This window comes from Oncorhynchus kisutch, unplaced genomic scaffold, assembly GCF_002021735.2.
Source record: "Oncorhynchus kisutch isolate 150728-3 unplaced genomic scaffold, Okis_V2 scaffold746, whole genome shotgun sequence".
Classification (NCBI taxonomy): domain Eukaryota; kingdom Metazoa; phylum Chordata; class Actinopteri; order Salmoniformes; family Salmonidae; genus Oncorhynchus; species Oncorhynchus kisutch.
The window spans coordinates 99,112-116,390 of NW_022262691.1; the positions used below are offsets into that span (position 1 = coordinate 99,112).

Consider the following 17,279-nt stretch of genomic DNA (forward strand, 5'->3'; position numbering starts at 1 on the left):
AAAGCTAAATTGAATTTGCGTCTCTCAGTGCTATCCAGTACAACATTATTTTACTGCTTCTATCAGTTCGTACTGTTTGCAGAAGGTAAACAGTGCCCCAGTGGCCTAATGGATAAGGCACTGGCCTCCTAAGCCAGGGATTGTGGGTTCAAGTCCCATCGGGGTGGATGGAAGCAGAGTGGCGCAGCGGAGGAGCGGTGCTGGGCCCATAACCCAGAGTCGATGGATCGAAACCATCCTCTGCTAACAGTTTCTTTTAGATTTTAAGTGCGAACAAAAAAAAACAAAAAAAATTGTCGTTTCATGGCATGTCTCATTGCCATTATACATTTGTTTTTACCTCTTCCAACAGTTTGTATAGGTCATACTGTTTACACAGTACCCCAGTGGCCTAAGGACACTGGCCTCCTAAGCCATGGATTGTGAGTTCTAGTCTTTTCTGAAGTGGCTGAGAGCAGAGTGGCGCAGCGGAAGTGTGCTGGGCCCATAACCCAGAGGTCGATGGATCGAAACCATCCTCTGCTAACCAGATTTTTTTTTAATGAAACGCAAGCAGAAATTAGAAAGCTAAATTGAATTTGCGTCTCTCAGTGCTATCCAGTACACATTATTTTTTACTGCTTCTATCAGTTCGTACTGTTTGCAGAAGGTAAACAGTGCCCCAGTGGCCTAAGACACTGGCCTCCTAAGCATGGATTGTGAGTTCTAGTCTTTTCTGAAGTGGCTGAGAGCAGAGTGGCGCAGCGGAAGCGTGCTGGGCCCATAACCAGAGGTCGATGGATCGAAACCATCCTCTGCTAAACAGTTTCTTTTTAGATTTTAAGTGCGAACAAAAAAACAAAAAAAATTGTCGTTTCATGGCATGTCTCATTGCCATTATACATTTGTTTTTACCTCTTCCAACAGTTTGTATAGGTCATACTGTTTACACAGTACCCCAGTGCCTAAGACACTGGCCTCCTAAGCCATGGATTGTGAGTTCTAGTCTTTTCTGAAGTGGCTGAGAGCAGAGTGGCGCAGCGGAAGCGTGCTGGGCCCATAACCCAGAGGTCGATGGATCGAAACCATCCTCTGCTAACCAGATTATTTAAAAAAATGAAACACAAGCAGAAATTAGAAAGCTAAATTTAATTTGCGTCTCTCATTGCTATCCAGTACACATTGTTTTTACTGCTTCTATCAGTTCGTACTGTTTGCAGAAGGTAATCAGTGCCCCAGTGGCCTAATGGATAAGGCACTGGCCTCCTAAGCCAGGGATTGTGGGTTCAAGTCCCATCTGGGGTGGATGGAAGCAGAGTGGCGCAGCGGAAGCGTGCTGGGCCCATAACCCAGAGGTCGATGGATCGAAACCATCCTCTGCTAAACAGTTTCTTTTTAGATTTTAAGTGCGAACAAAAAAAACAAAAAAATTGTCGTTTCATGGCATGTCTCATTGCCATTATACATTTGTTTTTACCTCTTCCAACAGTTTGTATAGGTCATACTGTTTACACAGTACCCCAGTGGCCTAAGACACTGGCCTCCTAAGCCATGGATTGTGAGTTCTAGTCTTTTCTGAAGTGGCTGAGAGCAGAGTGGCGCAGCGGAAGCGTGCTGGGCCCATAACCCAGAGGTCGATGGATCGAAACCATCCTCTGCTAACCAGATTTTTTTTTAATGAAACGCAAGCAGAAATTAGAAAGCTAAATTGAATTTGCGTCTCTCAGTGCTATCCAGTACACATAATTTTTACTGCTTCTATCAGTTCGTACTGTTTGCAGAAGGTAAACAGTGCCCCAGTGGCCTAAGACACTGGCCTCCTAAGCCATGGATTGTGGGTTCAAGTCCCATCTGGGGTGAATGGAAGCAGAGTGGCGCAGCGGAAGCGTGCTGGGCCCATAACCCAGAGGTCGATGGATCGAAACCATCCTCTGCTAACCAGATTTTTTTTTAATGAAACGCAAGCAGAAATTAGAAAGCTAAATTGAATTTGCGTCTCTCAGTGCTATCCAGTACACATTATTTTTACTGCTTCTATCAGTTCGTACTGTTTGCAGAAGGTAAACAGTGCCCCCAGTGGCCTAAGACACTGGCCTCCTAAGCCATGGATTGTGAGTTCTAGTCTTTTCTGAAGTGGCTGAGAGCAGAGTGGCGCAGCGGAAGCGTGCTGGGCCCATAACCCAGAGGTCGATGGATCGAAACCATCCTCTGCTAAACAGTTTCTTTTTAGATTTTAAGTGCGAACAAAAAAAACAAAAAAAATTGTCGTTTCATGGCATGTCTCATTGCCATTATACATTTGTTTTTACCTCTTCCAACAGTTTGTATAGGTCATACTGTTTACACAGTACCCCAGTGGCCTAAGACACTGGCCTCCTAAGCCATGGATTGTGAGTTCTAGTCTTTTCTGAAGTGGCTGAGAGCAGAGTGGCGCAGCGGAAGCGTGCTGGGCCCATAACCCAGAGGTCGATGGATCGAAACCATCCTCTGCTAACCAGATTTTTTTTTAATGAAACGCAAGCAGAAATTAGAAAGCTAAATTGAATTTGCGTCTCTCAGTGCTATCCAGTACACATTATTTTTACTGCTTCTATCAGTTCGTACTGTTTGCAGAAGGTAAACAGTGCCCCAGTGGCCTAAGACACTGGCCTCCTAAGCCATGGATTGTGGGTTCAAGTCCCATCTGGGGTGAATGGAAGCAGAGTGGCGCAGCGGAAGCGTGCTGGGCCCATAACCCAGAGGTCGATGGATCGAAACCATCCTCTGCTAACCAGATTTTTTTTTAATGAAACGCAAGCAGAAATTAGAAAGCTAAATTGAATTTGCGTCTCTCAGTGCTATCCAGTACACATTATTTTTACTGCTTCTATCATTTCGTACTGTTTGCAGAAGGTAAACAGTGCCCCAGTGGCCTAAGACACTGGCCTCCTAAGCCATGGATTGTGAGTTCTAGTCTTTTCTGAAGTGGCTGAGAGCAGAGTGGCGCAGCGGAAGCGTGCTGGGCCCATAACCCAGAGGTCGATGGATCGAAACCATCCTCTGCTAAACAGTTTCTTTTTAGATTTTAAGTGCGAACAAAAAAAACAAAAAAAATTGTCGTTTCATGGCATGTCTCATTGCCATTATACATTTGTTTTTACCTCTTCCAACAGTTTGTATAGGTCATACTGTTTACACAGTACCCCAGTGGCCTAAGACACTGGCCTCCTAAGCCATGGATTGTGAGTTCTAGTCTTTTCTGAAGTGGCTGAGAGCAGAGTGGCGCAGCGGAAGTGTGCTGGGCCCATAACCCAGAGGTCGATGGATCGAAACCATCCTCTGCTAACCAGATTTTTTTTTAATGAAACGCAAGCAGAAATTAGAAAGCTAAATTGAATTTGCGTCTCTCAGTGCTATCCAGTACACATTATTTTTACTGCTTCTATCAGTTCGTACTGTTTGCAGAAGGTAAACAGTGCCCCAGTGGCCTAAGACACTGGCCTCCTAAGCCATGGATTGTGAGTTCTAGTCTTTTCTGAAGTGGCTGAGAGCAGAGTGGCGCAGCGGAAGCGTGCTGGGCCCATAACCCAGAGGTCGATGGATCGAAACCATCCTCTGCTAAACAGTTTCTTTTTAGATTTTAAGTGCGAACAAAAAAAACAAAAAAAATTGTCGTTTCATGGCATGTCTCATTGCCATTATACATTTGTTTTTACCTCTTCCAACAGTTTGTATAGGTCATACTGTTTACACAGTACCCCAGTGGCCTAAGACACTGGCCTCCTAAGCCATGGATTGTGAGTTCTAGTCTTTTCTGAAGTGGCTGAGAGCAGAGTGGCGCAGCGGAAGCGTGCTGGGCCCATAACCCAGAGGTCGATGGATCGAAACCATCCTCTGCTAACCAGATTATTTAAAAAATGAAACACAAGCAGAAATTAGAAAGCTAAATTTAATTTGCGTCTCTCATTGCTATCCAGTACACATTGTTTTTACTGCTTCTATCAGTTCGTACTGTTTGCAGAAGGTAATCAGTGCCCCAGTGGCCTAATGGATAAGGCACTGGCCTCCTAAGCCAGGGATTGTGGGTTCAAGTCCCATCTGGGGTGGATGGAAGCAGAGTGGCGCAGCGGAAGCGTGCTGGGCCCATAACCCAGAGGTCGATGGATCGAAACCATCCTCTGCTAAACAGTTTCTTTTAGATTTTAAGTGCGAACAAAAAAAACAAAAAAATTGTCGTTTCATGGCATGTCTCATTGCCATTATACATTTGTTTTTACCTCTTCCAACAGTTTGTATAGGTCATACTGTTTACACAGTACCCCAGTGGCCTAAGACACTGGCCTCCTAAGCCATGGATTGTGAGTTCTAGTCTTTTCTGAAGTGGCTGAGAGCAGAGTGGCGCAGCGGAAGCGTGCTGGGCCCATAACCCAGAGGTCGATGGATCGAAACCATCCTCTGCTAACCAGATTTTTTTTTAATGAAACGCAAGCAGAAATTAGAAAGCTAAATTGAATTTGCGTCTCTCAGTGCTATCCAGTACACATAATTTTTACTGCTTCTATCAGTTCGTACTGTTTGCAGAAGGTAAACAGTGCCCCAGTGGCCTAAGACACTGGCCTCCTAAGCCATGGATTGTGGGTTCAAGTCCCATCTGGGGTGAATGGAAGCAGAGTGGCGCAGCGGAAGCGTGCTGGGCCCATAACCCAGAGGTCGATGGATCGAAACCATCCTCTGCTAACCAGATTTTTTTTTAATGAAACGCAAGCAGAAATTAGAAAGCTAAATTGAATTTGCGTCTCTCAGTGCTATCCAGTACACATTATTTTTACTGCTTCTATCAGTTCGTACTGTTTGCAGAAGGTAAACAGTGCCCCAGTGGCCTAAGACACTGGCCTCCTAAGCCATGGATTGTGAGTTCTAGTCTTTTCTGAAGTGGCTGAGAGCAGAGTGGCGCAGCGGAAGCGTGCTGGGCCCATAACCCAGAGGTCGATGGATCGAAACCATCCTCTGCTAAACAGTTTCTTTTTAGATTTTAAGTGCGAACAAAAAAAACAAAAAAAATTGTCGTTTCATGGCATGTCTCATTGCCATTATACATTTGTTTTTACCTCTTCCAACAGTTTGTATAGGTCATACTGTTTACACAGTACCCCAGTGGCCTAAGACACTGGCCTCCTAAGCCATGGATTGTGAGTTCTAGTCTTTTCTGAAGTGGCTGAGAGCAGAGTGGCGCAGCGGAAGCGTGCTGGGCCCATAACCCAGAGGTCGATGGATCGAAACCATCCTCTGCTAACCAGATTTTTTTTTAATGAAACGCAAGCAGAAATTAGAAAGCTAAATTGAATTTGCGTCTCTCAGTGCTATCCAGTACACATTATTTTTACTGCTTCTATCAGTTCGTACTGTTTGCAGAAGGTAAACAGTGCCCCAGTGGCCTAAGACACTGGCCTCCTAAGCCATGGATTGTGGGTTCAAGTCCCATCTGGGGTGAATGGAAGCAGAGTGGCGCAGCGGAAGCGTGCTGGGCCCATAACCCAGAGGTCGATGGATCGAAACCATCCTCTGCTAACCAGATTTTTTTTTAATGAAACGCAAGCAGAAATTAGAAAGCTAAATTGAATTTGCGTCTCTCAGTGCTATCCAGTACACATTATTTTTACTGCTTCTATCATTTCGTACTGTTTGCAGAAGGTAAACAGTGCCCCAGTGGCCTAAGACACTGGCCTCCTAAGCCATGGATTGTGAGTTCTAGTCTTTTCTGAAGTGGCTGAGAGCAGAGTGGCGCAGCGGAAGCGTGCTGGGCCCATAACCCAGAGGTCGATGGATCGAAACCATCCTCTGCTAAACAGTTTCTTTTTAGATTTTAAGTGCGAACAAAAAAAACAAAAAAAATTGTCGTTTCATGGCATGTCTCATTGCCATTATACATTTGTTTTTACCTCTTCCAACAGTTTGTATAGGTCATACTGTTTACACAGTACCCCAGTGGCCTAAGACACTGGCCTCCTAAGCCATGGATTGTGAGTTCTAGTCTTTTCTGAAGTGGCTGAGAGCAGAGTGGCGCAGCGGAAGCGTGCTGGGCCCATAACCCAGAGGTCGATGGATCGAAACCATCCTCTGCTAACCAGATTTTTTTTTAATGAAACGCAAGCAGAAATTAGAAAGCTAAATTGAATTTGCGTCTCTCAGTGCTATCCAGTACACATTATTTTTACTGCTTCTATCAGTTCGTACTGTTTACAGAAGGTAAACAGTGCCCCAGTGGCCTAAGACACTGGCCTCCTAAGCCATGGATTGTGGGTTCAAGTCCCATCTGGGGTGAATGGAAGCAGAGTGGCGCAGCGGAAGCGTGCTGGGCCCATAACCCAGAGGTCGATGGATCGAAACCATCCTCTGCTAACCAGATTTTTTTTTAATGAAACGCAAGCAGAAATTAGAAAGCTAAATTGAATTTGCGTCTCTCAGTGCTATCCAGTACACATTATTTTTACTGCTTCTATCAGTTCGTACTGTTTGCAGAAGGTAAACAGTGCCCCAGTGGCCTAATGGATAAGGCACTGGCCTCCTAAGCCAGGGATTGTGGGTTCAAGTCCCATCTGGGGTGGATGGAAGCAGAGTGGCGCAGCGGAAGCGTGCTGGGCCCATAACCCAGAGGTCGATGGATCGAAACCATCCTCTGCTAACCAGATTTTTTTTTAATGAAACGCAAGCAGAAATTAGAAAGCTAAATTGAATTTGCGTCTCTCAGTGCTATCCAGTACACATTATTTTTACTGCTTCTATCAGTTCGTACTGTTTGCAGAAGGTAAACAGTGCCCCAGTGGCCTAATGGATAAGGCACTGGCCTCCTAAGCCAGGGATTGTGGGTTCAAGTCCCATCTGGGGTGGATGGAAGCAGAGTGGCGCAGCGGAAGCGTGCTGGGCCCATAACCCAGAGGTCGATGGATCGAAACCATCCTCTGCTAAACAGTTTCTTTTTAGATTTTAAGTGCGAACAAAAAAAACAAAAAAAATTGTCGTTTCATGGCATGTCTCATTGCCATTATACATTTGTTTTTACCTCTTCCAACAGTTTGTATAGGTCATACTGTTTACACAGTACCCCAGTGGCCTAAGACACTGGCCTCCTAAGCCATGGATTGTGAGTTCTAGTCTTTTCTGAAGTGGCTGAGAGCAGAGTGGCGCAGCGGAAGCGTGCTGGGCCCATAACCCAGAGCTCGATGGATCGAAACCATCCTCTGCTAACCAGATTTTTTTTTTATGAAACGCAAGCAGAAATTAGAAAGCTAAATTGAATTTGCGTCTCTCAGTGCTATCCAGTACACATTATTTTTACTGCTTCTATCAGTTCGTACTGTTTGCAGAAGGTAAACAGTGCCCCAGTGGCCTAATGGATAAGGCACTGTCCTCCTAAGCCAGGGATTGTGGGTTCAAGTCCCATCTGGGGTGGATGGAAGCAGAGTGGCGCAGCGGAAGCGTGCTGGGCCCATAACCCAGAGGTCGATGGATCGAAACTATCCTCTGCTAAACAGTTTCTTTTTAGATTTTAAGTGCGAACAAAAAAAACAAAAAAAAATGGCGTTTCATGGCATGTCTCATTGCCATTATACATTTGTTTTTACCTCTTCCAACAGTTTGTATAGGTCATACTGTTTACACAGTACCCCAGTGGCCTAAGACACTGGCCTCCTAAGCCATGGATTGTGAGTTCTAGTCTTTTCTGAAGTGGCTGAGAGCAGAGTGGCGCAGCGGAAGCGTGCTGGGCCCATAACCCAGAGGTCGATGGATCGAAACCATCCTCTGCTAACCAGATTTTTTTTTAATGAAACGCAAGCAGAAATTAGAAAGCTAAATTGAATTTGCGTCTCTCAGTGCTATCCAGTACACATTATTTTTACTGCTTCTATCAGTTCGTACTGTTTGCAGAAGGTAAACAGTGCCCCAGTGGCCTAATGGATAAGGCACTGGCCTCCTAAGCCAGGGATTGTGGGTTCAAGTCCCATCTGGGGTGGATGGAAGCAGAGTGGCGCAGCGGAAGCGTGCTGGGCCCATAACCCAGAGGTCGATGGATCGAAACCATCCTCTGCTAAACAGTTTCTTTTTAGATTTTAAGTGCGAACAAAAAAAACAAAAAAAATTGTCGTTTCATGGCATGTCTCATTGCCATTATACATTTGTTTTTACCTCTTCCAACAGTTTGTATAGGTCATACTGTTTACACAGTACCCCAGTGGCCTAAGACACTGGCCTCCTAAGCCATGGATTGTGAGTTCTAGTCTTTTCTGAAGTGGCTGAGAGCAGAGTGGCGCAGCGGAAGCGTGCTGGGCCCATAACCCAGAGGTCGATGGATCGAAACCATCCTCTGCTAACCAGATATTTTTTTAATGAAACGCAAGCAGAAATTAGAAAGCTAAATTGAATTTGCGTCTCTCAGTGCTATCCAGTACACATTATTTTTACTGCTTTTGTTTTTACCTCTTCCAACAGTTTGTATAGGTCATACTGTTTACACAGTACCCCAGTTTGTATAGGTCATACTGTTTACACAGTACCCCAGTGGCCTAAGACACTGGCCTCCTAAGCCATGGATTGTGAGTTCTAGTCTTTTCTAAAGTGGCTGAGAGCAGAGTGGCGCAGCGGAAGCGTGCTGGGCCCATAACCCAGAGGTCGATGGATCGAAACCATCCTCTGCTAAACAGTTTCTTTTTAGATTTTAAGTGCGAACAAAAAAACAAAAAAAATTGTCGTTTCATGGCATGTCTCATTTGTTTTTACCTCTTCCAACAGTTTGTATAGGTCATACTGTTTACACAGTACCCCAGTGGCCTAAGACACTGGCCTCCTAAGCCATGGATTGTGAGTTCTAGTCTTTTCTGAAGTGGCTGAGAGCAGAGTGGCGCAGCGGAAGCGTGCTGGGCCCATAACCCAGAGGTCGATGGATCGAAACCATCCTCTGCTAACCAGATATTTTTTTAATGAAACGCAAGCAGAAATTAGAAAGCTAAATTGAATTTGCGTCTCTCAGTGCTATCCAGTACACATTATTTTTACTGCTTTTGTTTTTACCTCTTCCAACAGTTTGTATAGGTCATACTGTTTACACAGTACCCCAGTTTGTATAGGTCATACTGTTTACACAGTACCCCAGTGGCCTAAGACACTGGCCTCCTAAGCCATGGATTGTGAGTTCTAGTCTTTTCTAAAGTGGCTGAGAGCAGAGTGGCGCAGCGGAAGCGTGCTGGGCCCATAACCCAGAGGTCGATGGATCGAAACCATCCTCTGCTAAACAGTTTCTTTTTAGATTTTAAGTGCGAACAAAAAAAACAAAAAAAATTGTCGTTTCATGGCATGTCTCATTTGTTTTTACCTCTTCCAACAGTTTGTATAGGTCATACTGTTTACACAGTACCCCAGTGGCCTAAGACACTGGCCTCCTAAGCCATGGATTGTGAGTTCTAGTCTTTTCTGAAGTGGCTGAGAGCAGAGTGGCGCAGCGGAAGCGTGCTGGGCCCATAACCCAGAGGTCGATGGATCGAAACCATCCTCTGCTAACCAGATATTTTTTTAATGAAACGCAAGCAGAAATTAGAAAGCTAAATTGAATTTGCGTCTCTCAGTGCTATCCAGTACACATTATTTTTACTGCTTTTGTTTTTACCTCTTCCAACAGTTTGTATAGGTCATACTGTTTACACAGTACCCCAGTTTGTATAGGTCATACTGTTTACACAGTACCCCAGTGGCCTAAGACACTGGCCTCCTAAGCCATGGATTGTGAGTTCTAGTCTTTTCTAAAGTGGCTGAGAGCAGAGTGGCGCAGCGGAAGCGTGCTGGGCCCATAACCCAGAGGTCGATGGATCGAAACCATCCTCTGCTAAACAGTTTCTTTTTAGATTTTAAGTGCGAACAAAAAAAACAAAAAAAATTGTCGTTTCATGGCATGTCTCATTTGTTTTTACCTCTTCCAACAGTTTGTATAGGTCATACTGTTTACACAGTACCCCAGTGGCCTAAGACACTGGCCTCCTAAGCCATGGATTGTGAGTTCTAGTCTTTTCTGAAGTGGCTGAGAGCAGAGTGGCGCAGCGGAAGCGTGCTGGGCCCATAACCCAGAGGTCGATGGATCGAAACCATCCTCTGCTAACCAGATTTTTTTTTAATGAAACGCAAGCAGAAATTAGAAAGCTAAATTGAATTTGCGTCTCTCAGTGCTATCCAGTACACATTATTTTTACTGCTTCTATCAGTTCGTACTGTTTGCAGAAGGTAAACAGTGCCCAGTGGCCTAATGGATAAGGCACTGGCCTCCTAAGCCAGGGATTGTGGGTTCAAGTCCCATCTGGGGTGGATGGAAGCAGAGTGGCGCAGCGGAAGCGTGCTGGGCCCATAACCCAGAGGTCGATGGATCGAAACCATCCTCTGCTAAACAGTTTCTTTTAGATTTTAAGTGCGAACAAAAAAAACAAAAAAAATTGTCGTTTCATGGCATGTCTCATTGCCATTATACATTTGTTTTTACCTCTTCCAACAGTTTGTATAGGTCATACTGTTTACACAGTACCCCAGTGGCCTAAGACACTGGCCTCCTAAGCCATGGATTGTGAGTTCTAGTCTTTTCTGAAGTGGCTGAGAGCAGAGTGGCGCAGCGGAAGCGTGCTGGGCCCATAACCCAGAGGTCGATGGATCGAAACCATCCTCTGCTAACCAGATATTTTTTTAATGAAACGCAAGCAGAAATTAGAAAGCTAAATTGAATTTGCGTCTCTCAGTGCTATCCAGTACACATTATTTTTACTGCTTTTGTTTTTACCTCTTCAACAGTTTGTATAGGTCATACTGTTTACACAGTACCCCAGTTTGTATAGGTCATACTGTTTACACAGTACCCCAGTGGCCTAAGACACTGGCCTCCTAAGCCATGGATTGTGAGTTCTAGTCTTTTCTAAAGTGGCTGAGAGCAGAGTGGCGCAGCGGAAGCGTGCTGGGCCCATAACCCAGAGGTCGATGGATCGAAACCATCCTCTGCTAAACAGTTTCTTTTTAGATTTTAAGTGCGAACAAAAAAAACAAAAAAAATTGTCGTTTCATGGCATGTCTCATTTGTTTTTACCTCTTCCAACAGTTTGTATAGGTCATACTGTTTACACAGTACCCCAGTGGCCTAAGACACTGGCCTCCTAAGCCATGGATTGTGAGTTCTAGTCTTTTCTGAAGTGGCTGAGAGCAGAGTGGCGCAGCGGAAGCGTGCTGGGCCCATAACCCAGAGGTCGATGGATCGAAACCATCCTCTGCTAACCAGATATTTTTTTAATGAAACGCAAGCAGAAATTAGAAAGCTAAATTGAATTTGCGTCTCTCAGTGCTATCCAGTACACATTATTTTTACTGCTTTTGTTTTTACCTCTTCCAACAGTTTGTATAGGTCATACTGTTTACACAGTACCCCAGTTTGTATAGGTCATACTGTTTACACAGTACCCCAGTGGCCTAAGACACTGGCCTCCTAAGCCATGGATTGTGAGTTCTAGTCTTTTCTAAAGTGGCTGAGAGCAGAGTGGCGCAGCGGAAGCGTGCTGGGCCCATAACCCAGAGGTCGATGGATCGAAACCATCCTCTGCTAAACAGTTTCTTTTTAGATTTTAAGTGCGAACAAAAAAAACAAAAAAAATTGTCGTTTCATGGCATGTCTCATTTGTTTTTACCTCTTCCAACAGTTTGTATAGGTCATACTGTTTACACAGTACCCCAGTGGCCTAAGACACTGGCCTCCTAAGCCATGGATTGTGAGTTCTAGTCTTTTCTGAAGTGGCTGAGAGCAGAGTGGCGCAGCGGAAGCGTGCTGGGCCCATAACCCAGAGGTCGATGGATCGAAACCATCCTCTGCTAACCAGATATTTTTTTAATGAAACGCAAGCAGAAATTAGAAAGCTAAATTGAATTTGCGTCTCTCAGTGCTATCCAGTACACATTATTTTACTGCTTTTGTTTTTACCTCTTCCAACAGTTTGTATAGGTCATACTGTTTACACAGTACCCCAGTTTGTATAGGTCATACTGTTTACACAGTACCCCAGTGGCCTAAGACACTGGCCTCCTAAGCCATGGATTGTGAGTTCTAGTCTTTTCTAAAGTGGCTGAGAGCAGAGTGGCGCAGCGGAAGCGTGCTGGGCCCATAACCCAGAGGTCGATGGATCGAAACCATCCTCTGCTAAACAGTTTCTTTTTAGATTTTAAGTGCGAACAAAAAAAACAAAAAAAATTGTCGTTTCATGGCATGTCTCATTTGTTTTTACCTCTTCCAACAGTTTGTATAGGTCATACTGTTTACACAGTACCCCAGTGGCCTAAGACACTGGCCTCCTAAGCCATGGATTGTGAGTTCTAGTCTTTTCTGAAGTGGCTGAGAGCAGAGTGGCGCAGCGGAAGCGTGCTGGGCCCATAACCCAGAGCTCGATGGATCGAAACCGTCCTCTGCTAACCAGATTTTTTTTTAATGAAACGCAAGCAGAAATTAGAAAGCTAAATTGAATTTGCGTCTCTCAGTGCTATCCAGTACACATTATTTTTACTGCTTCTATCAGTTCGTACTGTTTGCAGAAGGTAAACAGTGCCCCAGTGGCCTAAGACACTGGCCTCCTAAGCCATGGATTGTGATTTCTAGTCTTTTCTGAAGTGGCTGAGAGCAGAGTGGCGCAGCGGAAGCGTGCTGGGCCCATAACCCAGAGGTCGATGGATCGAAACCATCCTCTGCTAAACAGTTTCTTTTTAGATTTTAAGTGCGAACAAAAAAAACAAAAAAAATTGTCGTTTCATGGCATGTCTCATTGCCATTATACATTTGTTTTTACCTCTTCCAACAGTTTGTATAGGTCATACTGTTTACACAGTACCCCAGTGGCCTAAGACACTGGCCTCCTAAGCCATGGATTGTGAGTTCTAGTCTTTTCTGAAGTGGCTGAGAGCAGAGTGGCGCAGCGGAAGTGTGCTGGGCCCATAACCCAGAGGTCGATGGATCGAAACCATCCTCTGCTAACCAGATTTTTTTTTAATGAAACGCAAGCAGAAATTAGAAAGCTAAATTGAATTTGCGTCTCTCAGTGCTATCCAGTACACATTATTTTTACTGCTTCTATCAGTTCGTACTGTTTGCAGAAGGTAAACAGTGCCCCAGTGGCCTAAGACACTGGCCTCCTAAGCCATGGATTGTGAGTTCTAGTCTTTTCTGAAGTGGCTGAGAGCAGAGTGGCGCAGCGGAAGCGTGCTGGGCCCATAACCCAGAGGTCGATGGATCGAAACCATCCTCTGCTAAACAGTTTCTTTTTAGATTTTAAGTGCGAACAAAAAAAAACAAAAAATTTGTCGTTTCATGGCATGTCTCATTGCCATTATACATTTGTTTTTACCTCTTCCAACAGTTTGTATAGGTCATACTGTTTACACAGTACCCCAGTGGCCTAAGACACTGGCCTCCTAAGCCATGGATTGTGAGTTCTAGTCTTTTCTGAAGTGGCTGAGAGCAGAGTGGCGCAGCGGAAGCGTGCTGGGCCCATAACCCAGAGGTCGATGGATCGAAACCATCCTCTGCTAACCAGATTTTTTTTTAATGAAACGCAAGCAGAAATTAGAAGCTAAATTGAATTTGCGTCTCTCAGTGCTATCCAGTACACATAATTTTTACTGCTTCTATCAGTTCTACTGTTTGCAGAAGGTAAACAGTGCCCCAGTGGCCTAAGACACTGGCCTCCTAAGCCATGGATTGTGGGTTCAAGTCCCATCTGGGGTGAATGGAAGCAGAGTGGCGCAGCGGAAGCGTGCTGGGCCCATAACCCAGAGGTCGATGGATCGAAACCATCCTCTGCTAACCAGATTTTTTTTTTATGAAACGCAAGCAGAAATTAGAAAGCTAAATTGAATTTGCGTCTCTCAGTGCTATCCAGTACACATTATTTTTACTGCTTCTATCAGTTCGTACTGTTTGCAGAAGGTAAACAGTGCCCCAGTGGCCTAAGACACTGGCCTCCTAAGCCATGGATTGTGAGTTCTGTCTTTTCTGAAGTGGCTGAGAGCAGAGTGGCGCAGCGGAAGCGTGCTGGGCCCATAACCCAGAGGTCGATGGATCGAAACCATCCTCTGCTAAACAGTTTCTTTTTAGATTTTAAGTGCGAACAAAAAAACAAAAAAAAATGTCGTTTCATGGCATGTCTCATTGCCATTATACATTTGTTTTTACCTCTTCCAACAGTTTGTATAGGTCATACTGTTTACACAGTACCCCAGTGGCCTAAGACACTGGCCTCCTAAGCCATGGATTGTGAGTTCTAGTCTTTTCTGAAGTGGCTGAGAGCAGAGTGGCGCAGCGGAAGCGTGCTGGGCCCATAACCCAGAGGTCGATGGATCGAAACAATCCTCTGCCTAACCAGATTTTTTTTTAATGAAACGCAAGCAGAAATTAGAAAGCTAAATTGAATTTGCGTCTCTCAGTGCTATCCAGTACACATTATTTTACTATGCTTCTATCAGTTCGTACTGTTTGCAGAAGGTAAACAGTGCCCCAGTGGCCTAAGACCCTGGCCTCCTAAGCCATGGATTGTGGGTCAAGTCCCATCTGGGGTGAATGGAAGCAGAGTGGCGCAGCGGAAGCGTGCTGGGCCCATAACCCAGAGGTCGATGGATCGAAACCATCCTCTGCTAACCAGATTTTTTTTTAATGAAACGCAAGCAGAAATTAGAAAGCTAAATTGAATTTGCGTCTCTCAGTGCTATCCAGTACACATTATTTTTACTGCTTCTATCAGTTCGTACTGTTGGCAGAAGGTAAACAGTGCCCCAGTGGCCTAATACACTGGCCTCCTAAGCCATGGATTGTTGAGGTTCTAGTCTCATTTTCTGAAGTGGCTGAGAGCAGAGTGGCGCAGCGGGAAGCGTGCTGGGCCCATAACCCAGAGGTCGATGGATCGAAACCATCCTCTGCTAAACAGTTTCTTTTTAGATTTTAAGTGCGAACAAAAAAAACAAAAAAAATTGTCGTTTCATGGCATGTCTCATTGCATTATACATTTGTTTTTACCTCTTCCAACAGTTTGTATAGGTCATACTGTTTACACAGTACCCCAGTGGCCTAATACACTGGCCTCCTAAGCCATGATTGTGAGTTCTAGTCTTTTCTGAAGTGGCCTGAGAGCAGAGTGGCGCAGCGGAAGCGTGCTGGGCCCATAACCCAGAGGTCGATGGATCGAAACCATCCTCTGCTAACCAGATTTTTTTTAATGGAAACGCAAGCAGAAATTAGAAAGCTAAATTGAATTTGCGTCTCTCAGTGCTATCCAGTACACATTATTTTACTGCTTCTATCAGTTCGTACTGTTTGCAGAAGGTAAACAGTGCCCCCCAGTGGCCTAATGGATAAGGCACTGGCCTCCTAAGCCAGGGATTGTGGGTTTCAAGTCCCATCTGGGTGGATGGAAGCAAGAGTGGCCGGCAGCGGAAGCGTGCTGGGCCCATAACCCAGAGGTCGATGGATCGAAACCATCCTCTGCTAACCAGATTTTTTTTTATGAAACGCAAGCAGAAATTAGAAAGCTAAATTGAATTTTGCGTCTCTCAGTGCTATCCAGTACACATTATATTTTTACTGCTTCTATCAGTTCGTACTGTTTGCAGAAGGTAAACAGGTGCCCCAGTGGCCTAATGGATAAGGCACTGGCCTCCTAAGCCAGGATTGTGGGTTCAAGTCCCATCTGGGTGGATGGAAGCAGAGTGTGGCGCAGCGGAAGCGTGCTGGCCATAACCCAGAGGTCGATGGATCGAAACCATCCTCTGCTAAAAGCTTTCTTTTAGATGTTTAAGAGTGCGAACAAAAAAAAACAAAAAAATTGTCGTTTCATGGCATGTCTCATTGCCATTATACTTTGTTTTTACCTCTTCCAACAGTTTGTATAGGTCATACTGTTTACACAGTACCCCAGTGGCCTAAGACACTGGCCTCCTAAGCCATGGATTGTGAGTTCTAGTCTTTTCTGAAGTGGCTGGAGAGCAGCTAGAGTGGCGCAGCGGAAGCGTGCTGGGCCCATAACCCAGAGCTCGATGGATCGAACCATCCTCTGCTAACCAGATTTTTTTTTTTATGAAACGCAAGCAGAAATTAGAAAGCTAAATTGAATTTGCGTCTCTCAGTGCTATCCAGTACACATTATTTTTACTGCTTCTATCAGTTCGTACTGTTTGCAGAAGGTAAACAGTGCCCCAGTGGCCTAATGGATAAGGCACTGTCCTCCTAAGCCAGGGATTGTGGGTTCCAAGTCCCATCTGGGGTGGATGGAAGCAGAGTGGCGCAGCGGAAGCGTGCTGGGCCCATAACCCAGAGGTCGATGGATCGAAACTATCCTCTGCTAAACAGTTTCTTTTTAGATTTTAAGTGCGAACAAAAAAACAAAAAAAAATGGCGTTTCATGGCATCTCTCATTGCCATTATACATTTGTTTTTACCTCTTCCAACAGTTTGTATAGGTCATACTGTTTACACAGTACCCAGTGGCCTAAGACACTGGCCTCCTAAGCCATGGATTGTGAGTTCTAGTCTTTTCTGAAGTGGCTGAGAGCAGAGTTGGCGCAGCGGAAGCGTGCCTGGGCCCATAACCCAGAGGTCGATGATCGAAAACCATCCTCTGCTAACCAGATTTTTTTTAATGAAACGCAAGCAGAAATTAGAAAGCTAAATTGAATTTGCGTCTCTCAGTGCTATCCAGTACACATTATTTTTACTGCTTCTCTCAGTTCGTACTGTTTGCAGAAGGTAAACAGTGCCCCAGTGGCCTAATGGATAAGGCACTGGCCTCCTAAGCCAGGGATTGTGGGTTCAAGTCCATCTGGGGTGGATGGAAGCAGAGTGGCGCAGCGGAAGCGTGCTGGGCCCATAACCCAGAGGTCGATGGATCGAAACCATCCTCTGCTGAACATTTTCTTTTTAGATTTTAAGTGCGAACAAAAAAACAAAAAATTGTCGTTTCATGGCATGTCACATTGCCCTTATACATTTGTTTTACCTCTTCCAACAGTTTGTAAGGTCATACTGTTTACACAGTACCCCAGTGGGCCTAAGACACTGGCCTCCTAAGCCATGGATGTGAGTTCTAGTCTTTCTGAAGTGGGCTGAGAGCAGAGTGGCGCGCGGAAAGCGTGGCTGGGCCATAACCCAGAGGTCGATGGATCGAAACCATCCTCTGCTAACCAGATTTTTTTTTTAATGAAACGCAAGCAGAAATTAGAAAGCTAAATTGAATTTGCGTCTCTCAGTGCTATCCAGTACACATTATTTTTACTGC

General features: G+C 44.9%; 10 non-coding genes across 10 annotated transcripts; all 10 read left to right on the forward strand.

Annotated features, from left to right (window-relative positions):
- Nucleotides 1–94: 94 nt before the first annotated feature.
- Nucleotides 95–166, forward strand: trnar-ccu (transfer RNA arginine (anticodon CCU)). Its single transcript has one exon. It is a non-coding gene; the product is annotated as a tRNA-Arg (tRNA).
- A 1,045-nt stretch (nucleotides 167–1,211) lies between these two features.
- Nucleotides 1,212–1,284, forward strand: trnar-ccu (transfer RNA arginine (anticodon CCU)). The gene has a single exon. It is a non-coding gene; the product is annotated as a tRNA-Arg (tRNA).
- Nucleotides 1,285–3,991: 2,707 nt separating this feature from the next.
- Nucleotides 3,992–4,064, forward strand: trnar-ccu (transfer RNA arginine (anticodon CCU)). The gene has a single exon. It is a non-coding gene; the product is annotated as a tRNA-Arg (tRNA).
- A 2,425-nt stretch (nucleotides 4,065–6,489) lies between these two features.
- trnar-ccu (transfer RNA arginine (anticodon CCU)) lies at nucleotides 6,490–6,562 on the forward strand. Its single transcript has one exon. It is a non-coding gene; the product is annotated as a tRNA-Arg (tRNA).
- Nucleotides 6,563–6,772: 210 nt separating this feature from the next.
- Nucleotides 6,773–6,845, forward strand: trnar-ccu (transfer RNA arginine (anticodon CCU)). The gene has a single exon. It is a non-coding gene; the product is annotated as a tRNA-Arg (tRNA).
- A 489-nt stretch (nucleotides 6,846–7,334) lies between these two features.
- Nucleotides 7,335–7,407, forward strand: trnar-ccu (transfer RNA arginine (anticodon CCU)). Its single transcript has one exon. It is a non-coding gene; the product is annotated as a tRNA-Arg (tRNA).
- Nucleotides 7,408–7,896: 489 nt separating this feature from the next.
- On the forward strand, nucleotides 7,897–7,969 carry trnar-ccu (transfer RNA arginine (anticodon CCU)). The gene has a single exon. It is a non-coding gene; the product is annotated as a tRNA-Arg (tRNA).
- A 2,263-nt stretch (nucleotides 7,970–10,232) lies between these two features.
- On the forward strand, nucleotides 10,233–10,305 carry trnar-ccu (transfer RNA arginine (anticodon CCU)). Its single transcript has one exon. It is a non-coding gene; the product is annotated as a tRNA-Arg (tRNA).
- Nucleotides 10,306–15,631: 5,326 nt separating this feature from the next.
- Nucleotides 15,632–15,703, forward strand: trnar-ccu (transfer RNA arginine (anticodon CCU)). The gene has a single exon. It is a non-coding gene; the product is annotated as a tRNA-Arg (tRNA).
- Nucleotides 15,704–16,759: 1,056 nt separating this feature from the next.
- trnar-ccu (transfer RNA arginine (anticodon CCU)) lies at nucleotides 16,760–16,831 on the forward strand. The gene has a single exon. It is a non-coding gene; the product is annotated as a tRNA-Arg (tRNA).
- The last annotated feature ends 448 nt before the right edge of the window (nucleotides 16,832–17,279 follow it).